Below are 14,539 nucleotides of genomic sequence, written 5' to 3'. Positions count from 1 at the left end.
ATTCTGCAATGGTTTCAAATCTACTAGTTTAATTTAATTCTGAATCAATGGTGAGGTCTAATATATATATGCTTTCACGGTATTTATACCTTACAAATATACTAGTTTATATCTGGTAACACATAAACTCAAGCAAAAAAGTTGAACTTATTGGATATAATAACATCATTAACTTACTAACCAAACAGAGTCCCTATCTATTTAGCCATTGGTGAATTAATTAATATCATTTATGTCTTTTGAAATAATTAATCAATGTAATTGGCAACCACTTGCTTAACACCGTTGTAAAGCCTCTGATGAGCGGATAATTTATACGCTTTTTGGCATTGTTTTTAGTATGTTTTTAGTATATTTTAGTTAGCTTTTGTTATATTTTTATTAGTTTTTAGTTAAAATTCACTTTTCTGGCCTTTACTATGAGTTTGTGTGTTTTTCTGTGATTTCAGGTATTTTCTAGCTGAAATTGAGGGACCTGAGCAAAAATCTGATTCAGAGGCTGAAAAGGACTGCAGATGCTGTTGGATTCTGACCTCCCTGCCCTCGAAGTGGCTTTTCTGGAGCTACAGAAGCCCAATTGGCGCGCTCTCAATTGCGTTGGAAAGTAGACATCCTGGGCTTTCCAGCAATGTATAATAGTCTATACTTTGTCTAAGATTTGATGGCCCAAACCGGCGTTGCAAATCAGCTTCAGAATTCCCAGCGTTTAACGCCGGAACTAGCACAAAAATTGGAGTTAAACGCCCAAACTGGCATAAAAGCTGGCGTTTAACTCCAGAAAAAGTCTCTACACATGAAAGCTTCAATGCTCAGCCCAAGCACACGCCAAGTGAACCCCGGAAGTGGATTTTTACGTCATTTACTCAATTCTGTATACCCTAGGTTACTAGTTCACTATTAATAGGACCTTTTGATATTGTATCTGTACCTTATGACACTTTACACGTTTCTCATTGTATCTTCTACAGCATGAGTCTCTAAACCCCATGGTTGGGGGTGAGGAGCTCTGCTGTGTCTTGATGGATTAATGCAATTACTACTGTTTTTCATTCAATCACGCTTGCTTCTATTCTAAGATATCACTTGTTCCTAAACTTGATGAATATGATGATCCGTGACACTCATCATCATTCTCACCTATGAACGTGTGCCTCACAACCACCTCCGTTCTACCTTAGATTGAGTAGATATCTCTTGGATTCTTTAATCAGAATCTTCGTGGTATAAGCTAGAACTGATGGCGGCATTCAAGAGAATCCGGAAGGTCTAAACCTTGTCTATGGTGTTCTGAGTAGGATTCAAGGATTGAATGACTGTGACGAGCTTCAAACTCCTGAAGGCTGGGCGTTAGTGACAGACGCAAAAGAATCACTGGATTCTATTCCAACCTGATTGAGAACCGACAGATGATTAGCCGTGCTGTGACAGAGCGCGTTGAGCATTTTCACTGAGAGGATGGGAGGTAGCCATTGACAACGGTGAAACCCTACATACAGCTTGCCATGGAAGAAGCCTTGCGTGCATGAAGAAGAAGACAGTAGGAAAGCAGAGATTCAGAAGATAGAGCATTTCCAAAACCTCAACATGTTCTCCATTACTGCAAAACAAGTACTTATTTCATGTTCTTTTACTTTTCGCAGTCAACCCTGATAATTATTGATATCCTGACTAAGAGTTACAAGATAACCATAGCTTGCTTCAAGCCGACAATCTCCGTGGGATCGACCCTTACTCACGTAAGGTATTACTTGGACGACCCAGTGCACTTTCTGGTTAGTTGTGTGGAATTGCAAAAGCGTGATTGCAATTTCGTGCACTAGCCTCCTAATTAACTTTTAAAGAGTCTTATAGAATGGGAATTGCATCCATGCAAATATAGCCACAAGAAGGAATCCAGCACAATAGAACAAAACAGAAGTCCATTTTGTGTTCTCCAACTGAATCGTCAGCAAAACGGTTGCGCTGAATGCCAGCATTGTGCACACCAATGAGAAGAACAACAGTGCAAATCCCAGATTGAGTTTTCTTGGGAGGGACTTGTAGAAATTCCATAGCTTGAATGGCAATGTTAGGATTGAAAGGAACATCACCACTGAGACAAGTAAGTTCACAAGGGCTACAACATCTGTGACAGGAAGAAGAGGAAGACTCGTGAGCCAAAGAACACTGGTGTGCCGTTTTCACTCCCACCTGGGATTGTGCAGGCAGCAGCAAAGACAACTGTGGCAACAAGAACTGCTACTGTGGAGCATGATTGAGCTGTCTCCTTTATCCAGCACTTTGCCTCTTTATACATATCCTGATGCTCCATTTCTAAAACATCATTAGCTGTTAGGCCATCTTTGTCACAATGCATCAAGTAGTGAGGAGGAATAATCCTTCTCACTCTCTGCACGAACCATCAACATACATAGTAAAATAAATATCGACTTTTCGAATAAACGAACCATCTACATACGTAGTAAAATGAACATCCACTTTAGTTGATAATAAACATCTAATAAATTAAAAACTTTTATTCAATTATTACATTCTTGATTAAAATCCATATATAAGAGGCTAGAACTTGCTTCAACCAATGTCAAGCAGACCAGAACCCCATCTTGTTCCTTGAATTAGAAATTCATTTAGGTTAGTTGTACTGTTTCGAAGGAACTGTGGCTTAGCTGGATCACAAAAAACTGAATTTCGACCATTGCAATTCAGCATGAATCCAGTGTGAACATCTTCACATACAGTACCATACAATAATCCAATCTGCAATAAGGAATAAGCACACTGAAAGGCACTGTGTTAATGGGAAAAAAACATAAATATTCTTAATCTTTATTACCTCTTGACCCCATTTAGTGTTAGTTTCATAGTTACATGAAGCCAAAAGTAGAGTTTCTTCATTAGGTAAAGCTTTCCCGCCATTCACCAAATCAGGAGTGAAATTATGTTGTTTTAAGGATTTGATTAACTTGTTGGATGTGTCAAATTGTTGTTGGGGTTCAAGTTCAGTGCCTAACATTATTGAAAACATAGAATTATAATATAGGTATGTAGTTATGATACTCATATCTAAAGCCAAAACAACTGATTAATTTCAATAGAAACCAAACACGCAGGAACATGCTAAATTCATTGCAACCATCTATAATAACAATTTTTTCTACAAGTTCCAACACAATGACATTGTAACAACAGAGTTCTTCACTATAAACAATCAAACACCTTAACTAGATTCAATGCATGTACAGCTAGTAGCAAGAGAAACAGATATCATCACAGTAACAAATCAACCCACTAACCTCCAGTAACTCATCGACCACGGAATGGGTTTGGCCGCCGTAACAACAACGAGGTCTACCCGTTCGATTTTCACGGCTTTAAGGGGATGACACAGGACAAACGATGCAGGAAGCAGGAGGCGCCCACAATGGTCTCGGTATTTGCGCTGAGGCAAGCCGCGAACCAGGCTCTACGACGTTCAACTACGGCGATGATGAGTCTTTCTGGTGAAGCCCACGCGAGACCTGCGACGGAAAGCGGGGGGTGAGCGAACTGGCTGTGACCAGTGACGTAGGAGGCGCGCGCTGGATGGTGAGCAGCAGGGGTCTGGTCGGCGCTGATGGAGGTGCGGGGTCACTCGGTGCCACTGCTATGGGATGGTCAAGAAAGGTCTCAAGGGTTGGGTAAGAGGGTTGTCGTCAGTGCTAAAAAAGAAAGGGATTAGGAAAAAATTGAATTAGGAATTATTTGGTTATAGTTAAAATAAAACTGAATGAGATTTTTAAAATTAAGGTAAAAATGAATTGGTTTTATTTTTTATTGATATTGGGCCAAATAAACAGTCCATTGTAGCCATTGTATACATACTTCATTGTCTCTCTAGCGGAACTCTTAACTTTGATATTAATTTTAATTTAATTTCTATTGTACACATTAAACAATAAATACATTGACTCTCAATACTTTCTCCAGTTGAATTTCTCAAATTTTATTATTATATTTAAGATAAAGTGTGAATTTGATGTAAATAAGAGTTAAATTTATTTGACTCTGTAAGAATAAAATAATAAATTTTTCAATAAGTATATTTGAAACACTTGTAAATAAATTATATAATTATGCTTGTTAATACACAATTATGAAGCATAGATATTTCGCTGAGTTACTATATTTGCGTATCGGATATATTTTGGACAGACACTCACCAACACTCGTTCGACACGCGTGTTTGTCTAGTGTGTCCATTCGTGTTTTAATAAAAAATAAAAAATTCTTCTCCAGATACATTTAGATACACCTAAATACCATCACTTGTCAGCATGACCAGTCTTATTTTTAATATATATTCTTAAAATAAATTTAGATATAGTATATATTATTATTTATTAAAATAAAAAAATATTTTAAATACTTGATATAATTAAAATAAGATATTAAAAATAAATAAAAAAATAATTTATATTTTAATATTAATAAAATATTAAAATATTATTAAGATTTATCTAAAAAATATTTAATATTTTATATATATGCATATTTTTGTGTCTTATAAAATTTTAAAATTTGCGTATCAGCGTGTCTCGTGTTATCCTCCTTGACACTGTCTGTGCATCATAGTTACACATCCACGACCACCAACTGTTTAATGCATGTCCGCCAACAAATACCGAGATGCAGAGGAACACGAGGATGATCATCATGATGACACGATGATCTAAAATGATGATTATGCGTAGTGTATATCGTAGTTAGCACTGGTTTGTACTATTTATGAGTAATGTTCATTCATTAATAAAGTTACGGATAATATTTTATTTATAATTTATATTCAAAATTTATTTGATTGTCGCGTTTTGTAAATTGTATTTTAATAAAGTATAGTTAATATATAAAATTGATGTAATTATAATAAAAAATTAATTAAAAAATAATTTTATTGATTGTTTGGTCGTCAATAAATTCAAAATTTAAAAGATAATTTTAATTATTACCAACGATTTAGATATCAACAAATATAAATTTTTATTTTAAATAAAAAGTAATTTTTTAGTTTATTCGTGGTTCAGTATCAAATATAAATATTTTTTAATTATTTATTTTAACCACTAATGATCGATACTATCTTTATAATTATATAAAAATGAATACCAACACTAACGCTATGTATGTTTAGATAGAAAATAGGAAAAATTTGATATGGACGAAAAAAAATAAAAGAAAAATATATACTTTTATTTGTTTGATTTTAAAAGAAAATATGAAAGAAAAATACATCAATAACAAAAAGTGATGTGAGACCATTAAAAACTTTTCTTCCCAACTAAAGCAAAAAGACGGAAAAAAAAATTCACTCTATTTTATTATTCCACATGCTACCCTTCTCTTTTTCTGGCAAACTCACTCCATTATTATTATTATTATTATTATTATTATTATTATTATTATTATTATTATAAAATTTATATTCCTAACTTGTTATATTATAAGTATAATTAAATTTTGTTGTTATTATTTAATGACATTTATAAATATTTACATAATAATTATATACATAATAATATTTTTATATAATATGAATGGTAATATTTTCATTATATAACTTAATTCATTTTTTTTTATTTTTCTTTTCAAACAAACAATATAAATTATTTATCTTTCAATATCTTTTTATCTTATTTTTCTTTCATCCAAACACACTTATGGAAATTAAATTTCACTTTTATTTCTTTCTTTTCTATTTCTTTTCACTCAATTTCTCTCCTTTCTATTTTTTTCCACTCCCAAACGCCGTCAATAAGACTGTAGTAAAATTGAATTTTTTTTATAGTACAATTCCATAAATAATATGCATGTTTCCATTTTTATTTTATTTTATTTAACCGTATATTATATATATATATGGCGAGTTCTACCCAATTCTCTCTAAATCAACATGTAAATTACCCCTTATGACGTAGCATGTTTTAATTGGATGTTTAGTTTTAATTTGAGTTAATTTAACTCAATAAGAATTAATATCTTAACAAAGTAGGGTAATTTTGTAATTCAATATTTTTATAAGAAGGCTGAATATATAATTTCTATAAACATTAAAAGGTAAAGTTATATTTTTATCATTGTGCAGAAACTGAATTCACCTCAGTCCCATTCCTCTCTGAAATTGAAAGAAAAAATAAACTCAACTCTACTCACCCATTGACCCAGCCTCGCCGCCCGCAGCTACGCCAACCACGGCAGCCACCTCAACCTCGCAGTCCCGTCGCATGTACAGACATCGAGTGTGGAAGCTTGGCGCCATCGCAAGAGCTTGAAATCGTCTCCTCTGTTCGAGAGCGCTCTCTCTATGTTCACCGTGCCCCGTCACCGTCACCGTAATCGTCACTATCAAGAACTTCTTTGTACTTCCCTCGTCGCCTAACATCTCTGTTCATTTGGCCTCATCAGTTTGTGCTTGAAAAAGGTGCTTCTTATGATCCTCTTAAGCCTAATGATCAAAGATGGGGTGTTGTCCGATGTGTCGATGCATTAGAGCATACTGTTAAGGTACAATGGAAAGTTGTTTCCATTTCCAATGAAGATAATTTTGCTGGAGACAAAACGGAAGAAACTGTGAGCACCTACAAACTTGTAGAGCACCCATACTACTCCTTTTGTTTTGGTGATATTGTGTTTGCGGCTCAAAAATAGCTTGGGGACCAAGCTGGTAAAAATAATGGCAAGCCAGTAACTGACTTGAAGGCGGAAGCTTCTCTTGAAGATGGGAACCAAGTTCATTGTGTAGATGAGTTCCCTGATAATCCTTTCATGTGCTGTGTTGGGAATGTTACTGGTTCGAAGATGGTAACATGGAGGTGAATTGGGCTAATGGTATCACAACCAAGGTATGTCCTACAATTATCTGTATTCATATGCTTTAGTTAAATGAGTACGCTAGCAAGTTATTATTTATTTATTTTCTCAACAGGTTGCACCTTATAAAGTTTTTCGAATTGAAAAACATGAAGGTTCATCTGTTATCTCCATTCCTCAGGAAACTAATGTTGATGAGTTACCTCAAGAGATGATTGAACACAGAAGTCTACCCTCTGACAAGAAGGAAAAGGTGTGTAATATGCATTTCCTTGAATATTAGTAGCTGCTGTTGACTGAATTATTTAGGTGACACTAAGACACAGGTCTCACCATGGAAACTATAATTGAAAACATCTAGTTCTAGTTGTTGCTGTTGTGTTGTTAAGATTCATTACCAAATGCAAGTATGCAACTGTCTAATTCCAAACTGAATGTCATGTTTGATGAACAGGACTTGTTAAATAGTGATGGTGTTAGAGAAAATTGTGAAAAGCAATTTGGGGAGTGTAGTTCCTTTTCCCTTCCTCGAGCCGCCTTTGAACTTTTCTCCAGCATTAAAGCCAGCATATTCCAGACACTTGGTGCAACACCCCTTTCAGGAGCAGTTTCCTCAGTACCCACATATGAAGAAGAGAATCGATCTGATTTTCCTAATAATAAAGATTTGAAAACTTGTAACCAATGCACTCACTCACATCAAGTGGATAAGTTGCAATTTATTGAAGAAATAACTCCAAATCCAGAAGTTGTCAAGACTCATGAACATAATAATTTTCTATTTTTAGTCTACAGGAGTTTTGTAAACCCCTTTTAAACAATTTTTAATCTTCTGTAAATAGCCGCCTCTTTCAATTTTTCCCAAAATTTGGCGCAAAAGGAAAACCTAAACCCGCCCAAACCAAAACATTCTTCTAAATCCTTCCCTAATTCCATCGTCTATGCTTCTCACCAGAATCTCTATTTTGCTGAGCTTTTGTTCCCTAAACCCATCGTATATCCTTCTCTAAACCCATCTTCTCGTCAGAAACTCTGCTCCTTGGCTACTGCTGCTAATGGTTGCGTTGCTGACGCTCTTGCTTGCTGTTCGCCTGTTGCTCACTACTTGCAAGGTCTTCTTCCCCCGACAGTTATTCTGCAGGATACTCAGGTCGAATATCTGATTAGAAGACATTAATACTACTTTTTTTCATACTTACCAAATTATTGGATTGTGTATATGAACATCAATTAAATGCTTAAAAGTTTATTGCCACTTCATTGTGCAGGTGAAGAAAATGATCCAGCACGTTCGTCAGTACCAAGTTCCATTGCAGAAGCACATGGCAATGATGGATCTTCAGGTGTGGCCTTATTTCTTGGCCAAAATACTTGTGATATTGTCCTTTTTTTGCCCCATTATTTTTATATAGAACTATGAAATTCATCTTTAATGTGAAATAATATCTTGGGGCAAGTTTCTTCACACAATTTGTTTTCTTAGCTTTGGATTCGGCTTCTAATGCTTTCACTTCAATATACTCCTTATTGCAGGAGAGGAATGAACGATTGTTTTATAAGCTTCTTATTGAGGACGTCGAAGAGTTACTCCCAGTTGTCTATGCTCCAACTGTCGGTGAGGCTTGCCATAAATACGAAAGCATCTTCATGCATCCTCAGGGTCTTTATATCAGCTTGAAAGAGAAGTAAGCTTGACTTTGACTTGAAATTGTTGATGAATATTTCCTGTGTTATTTTTGTTTATTACGTTGTATATTGTTTGGGTTTGAACTAAAAGGGGGAGGATTCTTGAAGTACTAAGGAATTGGCCTGAGAAGAACATTCAATTCATTGTTGTAACTGATGGAGAACGGATCTTGGGTCTTAGGGATCTTGGTTGTCAGGTAATTTCTTATGTACTTGTTGAAATTTATGAATCATATTGTTTTATGAATCAGGTCTAATGTTGCAATCTAATCTTTGGTAACATGTTGTTTCTTCAGGGAATGGGAATACCAGTTGGAAAACTTTCTTTATATACAGCACTCGGAGGAGTTCGTCCATCTGCCGTAAGTATATCCTATAAATTATCACCATCATAAACTCACAATGATTATGCCTTCCATTTCTTGTCATGCCTATAAATATAATATAATCTGATAAAAATTTTCAGTGTTTGCCTATCACCATTGATGTGGGAACAAACAACGAGAACTTGTTGAATGATGAGTTATATATAGGTCTCAAGCAAAGACGGGTGACTGGGCAGGTTCGTGACTAATATTCTTTTCTGAGTCATCATGGAGTTAAGCATTTTTAAATTTAGCTACCACTTATATAATATGTCCTAATGTTGACTTCGGTTTAATTTTTCTGAATCCAGGAATATGCTGAACTTATGCATGAATTTATGAGTGCTGTCAAGCAAAATTATGGAGAGAAAGTCTTCATTCAGGTATTAGCCAATATGACAAGCCATCTTTTTTATTGGGTGTGAAATGCTTACTAACTTGTCCTTTTTTGTATGAATCTGTTATAGTTTGAAGACTTTGCAAACCACAACGCATTTGATCTACTTGAAAAATATAGATCAACCCATCTTGTTTTCAATGATGATATTCAAATAAGGAATACTAGTCATCAATACTTAATTCCTATACTTTGGTAACTATAATATATCCAGCTTTGAAACCGTATCGCACTGTTCCAGGGTACAGTATCAGTGGTCCTCGTTGGACTAGTTGCAGCTCTGAAATTGGTTGGGGGCAACTTGGCTGACCACAGATTCTTATTCCTTGGTGCTGGAGAGGTAGGTCCATGCAGTTCTGCGACTGTGCTCATGCTTTCTTCATTGGTTCTAAGATGAGGATGTAGTTCTAATGGTCTTTAACCTTTAATTATATTGGTGATTGTAGGCTGGCACTGGAATTGCAGAACTTATTGCACTTGAAACATCAAAATAGGTTCATTTCTGTTACTGATATAATGTTTGAAGTATCTAAACACTTTCATTAATGTTATGATATTTATTTGATGAGTACTTTAGATTTATTAAGAAACTACCCTTCTTGCTGCAGACTAATGCCCCACTAGATGAAGTGCACAAGAACATTTGGTTGGTGGACTCAAAGGTTAGTGTTGAATTCATCCACGCTTCTCCACTTATACAAAGTAGATTCTGATTTTCTATTAGTAATATTCTTGATCCCCTTACTTCTGTAGGGATTGATTGTCGGTTCCCGAAAAGAATCGCTTCAACATTTTAAGAAGCCATGGGCCCATGATCACGAACCTGTTCATCGACTCGTAGATGCTATTAATGTTTGATTGATCTTTCTGTACATTACACACGTGCACACGTGCACACAGCAAAAGTTTCAATATTCTTACATAATTTATACGCTTTTTGGCATTGTTTTAAATAGTTTTTAGTAGGATCTAGCTACTTTTTAGTATATTTTTATTAGTTTTTAAGCAAAATTCACAATTTTGGACTTTACTATGAGTTTGTGTATTTTTCTGTGATTTCGGGTATTTTCTGACTGAAATTAAAGGACCTGAGCAAAAATCTTATTCAGAAGCTGAAAAAGAACTGCTGATGCTGTTGGATTCTGACCTCCCTGCACTTGAAATGGATTTTTTGGAGTTACAGAAGCCCAATTGGCGCGTTCTCAATTGCTTTGGAAATTAGACATCCTGGGCTTTCCATCAATATATAATAGTCCATACTTTACCCAAGTTTAGATGACGCAAACTGGCGTTCAAATGCCAACTTCCTGCCCTATTCTGGAGTTAAACGCCAGAAACAGGATAGAGGCTGGAGTTAAACGCCCAAACTGGCATAAAAGCTGGCGTTTAACTCCAAAAAAAGTCTCTACACATGAAAACTTCAATGCTCAGCCCAAGCACACACCAAGTGGGCCCGGAAGTAGATTTCTGCATCATTTACTTATTTTTGTAACCCTAGTAACTAGTTTAGTATAAATAGAACTTTTTACTATTGTATTGATATGATAGATCTTTTGGAACATCTTTGAATGTTTAGTCCTTAGACCTTGGTCTTGGTTATTCTGGTTCTCCCTCTGGGGCCGAAGCCAATGAACACCATTATCACTTATGTATTTTCAACGGTGGAGTTTCTACACACCATAGATTAAGGTGTGGAGCTATGCTGTTCCTCGAGTATTAATGTAAAGTACTATTGTTCTTCTATTCAATTCAAGCTTATTCTTATTCTAAGATGTTCACTCGCACTTCAACCTGATGAATGTGATGATCCGTGACACTCATCACCGTTCTCACTTATGAACGCGTGCCTGGCAAACACTTCCATTCTACCTGCAAAAGCTAGAGTGTGTATTTCTTGGATTCCTGGTCCACGACGCATGGTTGCTTCTCCTGACAATAGAGCCTTCCATTCCGTGATATCAGAGTCTTCGTGGTATAAGCTAGAATCAATTGGCAGCATTCTTGAGATCCAGAAAGTCTAAACCTTGTTTGTGGTATTCCGAGTAGGATCTGGGATGGGATGACTGTGACGAGCTTCAAACTCATGACTGTTGGGCATAGTGACAGACGCAAAAGGATCATTGGATCCTATTCCAACACGAGTGAGAACCAACAGATGATTAGCCCTACGTAACCCGTAGCCAGACCATTTTCACTGAGAGGACGAACGGTAGCCATTGACAATGGTGATCCCCCAACATACAGCTTGCCATGGAAAGGAGTATGAATGATTGAATGAAGACAGTAGGAAAGCAGAGATTTAGAAGGTATAACGCATCTCCATACGCTTATCTGAAATTTCCACTAATGAATTACATGAGTATCTCTATCTTTATTTTATGTTTATTTATCTTTTAATTATCAAAACTCTATAACCATTTGAATCCGCCTGACTGAGATTTACAAGATGACCATAGCTTGCTTCAAGCCAACAATCTCCGTGGGATCGACCCTTACTCACGTAAGGTTTATTACTTGGACGACCCAGTGCACTTGCTGGTTAGTTGTGCGAAGTTGTGAAAAAGAGTTGAGACTACAATTGTGCGTACCAAGTTGTTGGCGCCATTGAGATCACAATATCGTGCACCATTACCCTCTCAGAAAAGCAAACCAACAGTGTTGATTGGAACCTCTGGACAAGGAAGAACTTTCACTAAAGAGGTTATTGAGGCAATGGCTTCAATCAATGAGGTACTACTACTATTTCAATCTATTTTTCCAACTACTATGACATAGTTCATGTCCATTTAAGCTAACAAGTCTATTACATGATAATGCATGCAGAAACCTATTATTCTTTCACTTTCCAACCCATCTTCACAATTAGAATGTACTGCTGAAGAGGCTTACAAGTGGAGCCAGGTAATAAGATACCCCTAGTAGTATTTCTATAATGAAGTTTGGGTTTCGAGTTTAATTTCTATATTCTTACCTTGTACATGTTTGGTATCATCAGGGTCGCGTCATTTTCGCTAGCGGAAGCCCATTCCCTCCTGTTGAGTATGAAGGAAAAGTTTTTGTGCCTGGCCAGGTTTATAGTCCTTCAGAATTCATATGTAAGAAAAAGAAATTTTGAATAGAACACAGTTTGATTCAGATGTTTTCTTTGATGACAGGCCAATAATGCATACATATTCCCCGAACAGAGCAGAGATTCCCCACCACAGAATAGAGCAGAGATTCCCTACCGCCGGTGCACCACGAACGCGAAGACCCAGATCAACACAGTACCTCGCCACCACCGACTGACCCAACAGGGCAGCACAGCAGGCAGCACCCACGAGGCCACGATCAACAAAGCACCTCGTCACCTCCACTCAGCAGTGTTTCTGGGTTCTGGCCACCCACGATCAACACAGCAGGTCGCCACCTCCACCTCAGTTTATTGTTGATAACTTGGGTTTATAATCATGAAATAGTTAGGGCTTGATTTTGTTAATTATAATTTCTGTGATTATGAGTTGCTGGATTTGTTTAGGATTTTGTTACTTTCTTGTTAATAACTTTGATTCTGTGCTTCTGAGTTGCTGGGTTCAAATTTGCTTGTTTTGCTTAGTTCAAATTCTATGATTCTGTGATTATGTGATTCTGAATTGATTTTTGGTTTGCAGCACTTATTTTGCTTGTTTTGAAATTTTGTTAGTAATACTGATGAGTTATTATATAATTTCACTAATTTTGTTCAATAATCATTGATTCATTGTTGCTGTTTGTTGGTATTGTTTACTTTATTGTTGGTATTCTTGTTTGTTGATTCATTGTTGCTCTTGCTCATCACTATTTCGGTTTTTTCTTCTTCCTTCCTTGAATATGTTTCACTTCTATTTCTATTCTGCTGTCTGATTTTGTTGAGCCTCTGCTTTTACTTGGACTTTCCAACACCATTTCTTGTTGCCTTCCATTTCTATTCTAACATTAACACAAATTTTTTAAATTAAATCTAAAAATGTAAAAAATTAAATTTAGATAAAATAAAAAATTATAAAGATAATTCTAATATGAACTGTCTGTGCTTTGTGATGCTGAAGTCGCTCTTGTTGTCTTCTCCAGCCTTGGCCGTTTGTATGAGTATGCTAACAACAGAAATCCTCTCGAAGTAAGCTGTTGATTTTCTGTCATATTAAGTGTGCTCTGGTGTTTCCTTAATACTCTATCTTACTTGTGCTTATTTTCTTTGATAATTTTCACCAACTATTTGTCTATTTTGCAGGAAATAGCTCCAATTAGAGTTTTTGGACCATGGAGTACTAACTTTGTTGAAGAATTAGCTTGAGCCACTTCCCGATGGAAGCTTGTCAAATATTAACATACGCATAGCAATTTTGAGTATTTTAAATGATGTACTAAGTTTTCACCATTATAAATATTTTTTTATTCAATTGCCCTTCTCCAGCAAAATGTTAACGGAACTAAAGGGCATAAGGGCATTTTAGACAGAAGCAAATTCTACTATGCAAGTTGAGTAGAATTAGAAGTCAATTATAAGGGATTTGAATGGTTTGTACTTTGTATATTCTGAATCATAGTTACTAAGTATTTTTCGGAGTTTCTTGTATTGGTAGATGCAAGTTCAAACATAAGTAACCGAAAAGTTATAATGACATTCACCAAAATTAAGTAATTCCTCACAAATTGTATTTGCTTGTATTCTAGATCTTGATCACATCAAACCAAATTCAACTTTGACTTACGAAAAGCTCAAAAGTTAGCTCGAACTTTTCTTATATTAAAATAATTATATATGTATAGATGTGTATATAATACAAAATATAGAGCTCAACTTCAAGCTCAAACATAGCTCATAACTTGCATATACATCACTTTTAAAAAGGTTAAACTACTAGAAGAATGAATTAGTGATGTTAGCCTCTCATAACTTGCTGGCAAATTCATCAACCTCCCTCCATTCGATAGGAAGCAGATTTTGAGGCAAGTTCCCTCAGCTGCGATACGCTTCTTCCCAATTTCATTGCCACCTTCATTTCAAGGAGCTCCCTGATTTCTCTTTTCTCCAGATCACTTTCTTCCAAAGTTGATTCAATGGAGGTTTCTAACTGCTAGAAGAGGCCAGCAGAGTTTTTATACATTTCGAATACCATACGAACTTGGCCTTCATGCTTGAAGGTGTTGATTGCAGCATCCAAAGAACCAGCCATGAGAGGCACCATTGACCACTGTAGCATACCTAGCCGTTCTTGTCAAATTCTTA

At 35.8% G+C, this 14,539-nt stretch overlaps 1 pseudogene; it reads left to right on the top strand.

Moving 5' to 3' along the window:
* Positions 1-8,114: 8,114 nt before the first annotated feature.
* On the top strand, positions 8,115-12,722 carry LOC112776571 (NADP-dependent malic enzyme 4, chloroplastic-like; annotated as a pseudogene).
* The last annotated feature ends 1,817 nt before the right edge of the window (positions 12,723-14,539 follow it).

Source organism: Arachis hypogaea, chromosome 3 (genome assembly GCF_003086295.3).
Source record: "Arachis hypogaea cultivar Tifrunner chromosome 3, arahy.Tifrunner.gnm2.J5K5, whole genome shotgun sequence".
NCBI lineage: Eukaryota > Viridiplantae > Streptophyta > Magnoliopsida > Fabales > Fabaceae > Arachis > Arachis hypogaea.
The sequence above is the reverse complement of the archived record's forward strand: the minus strand, read 5'-3'. Positions and strand labels throughout refer to the sequence as shown.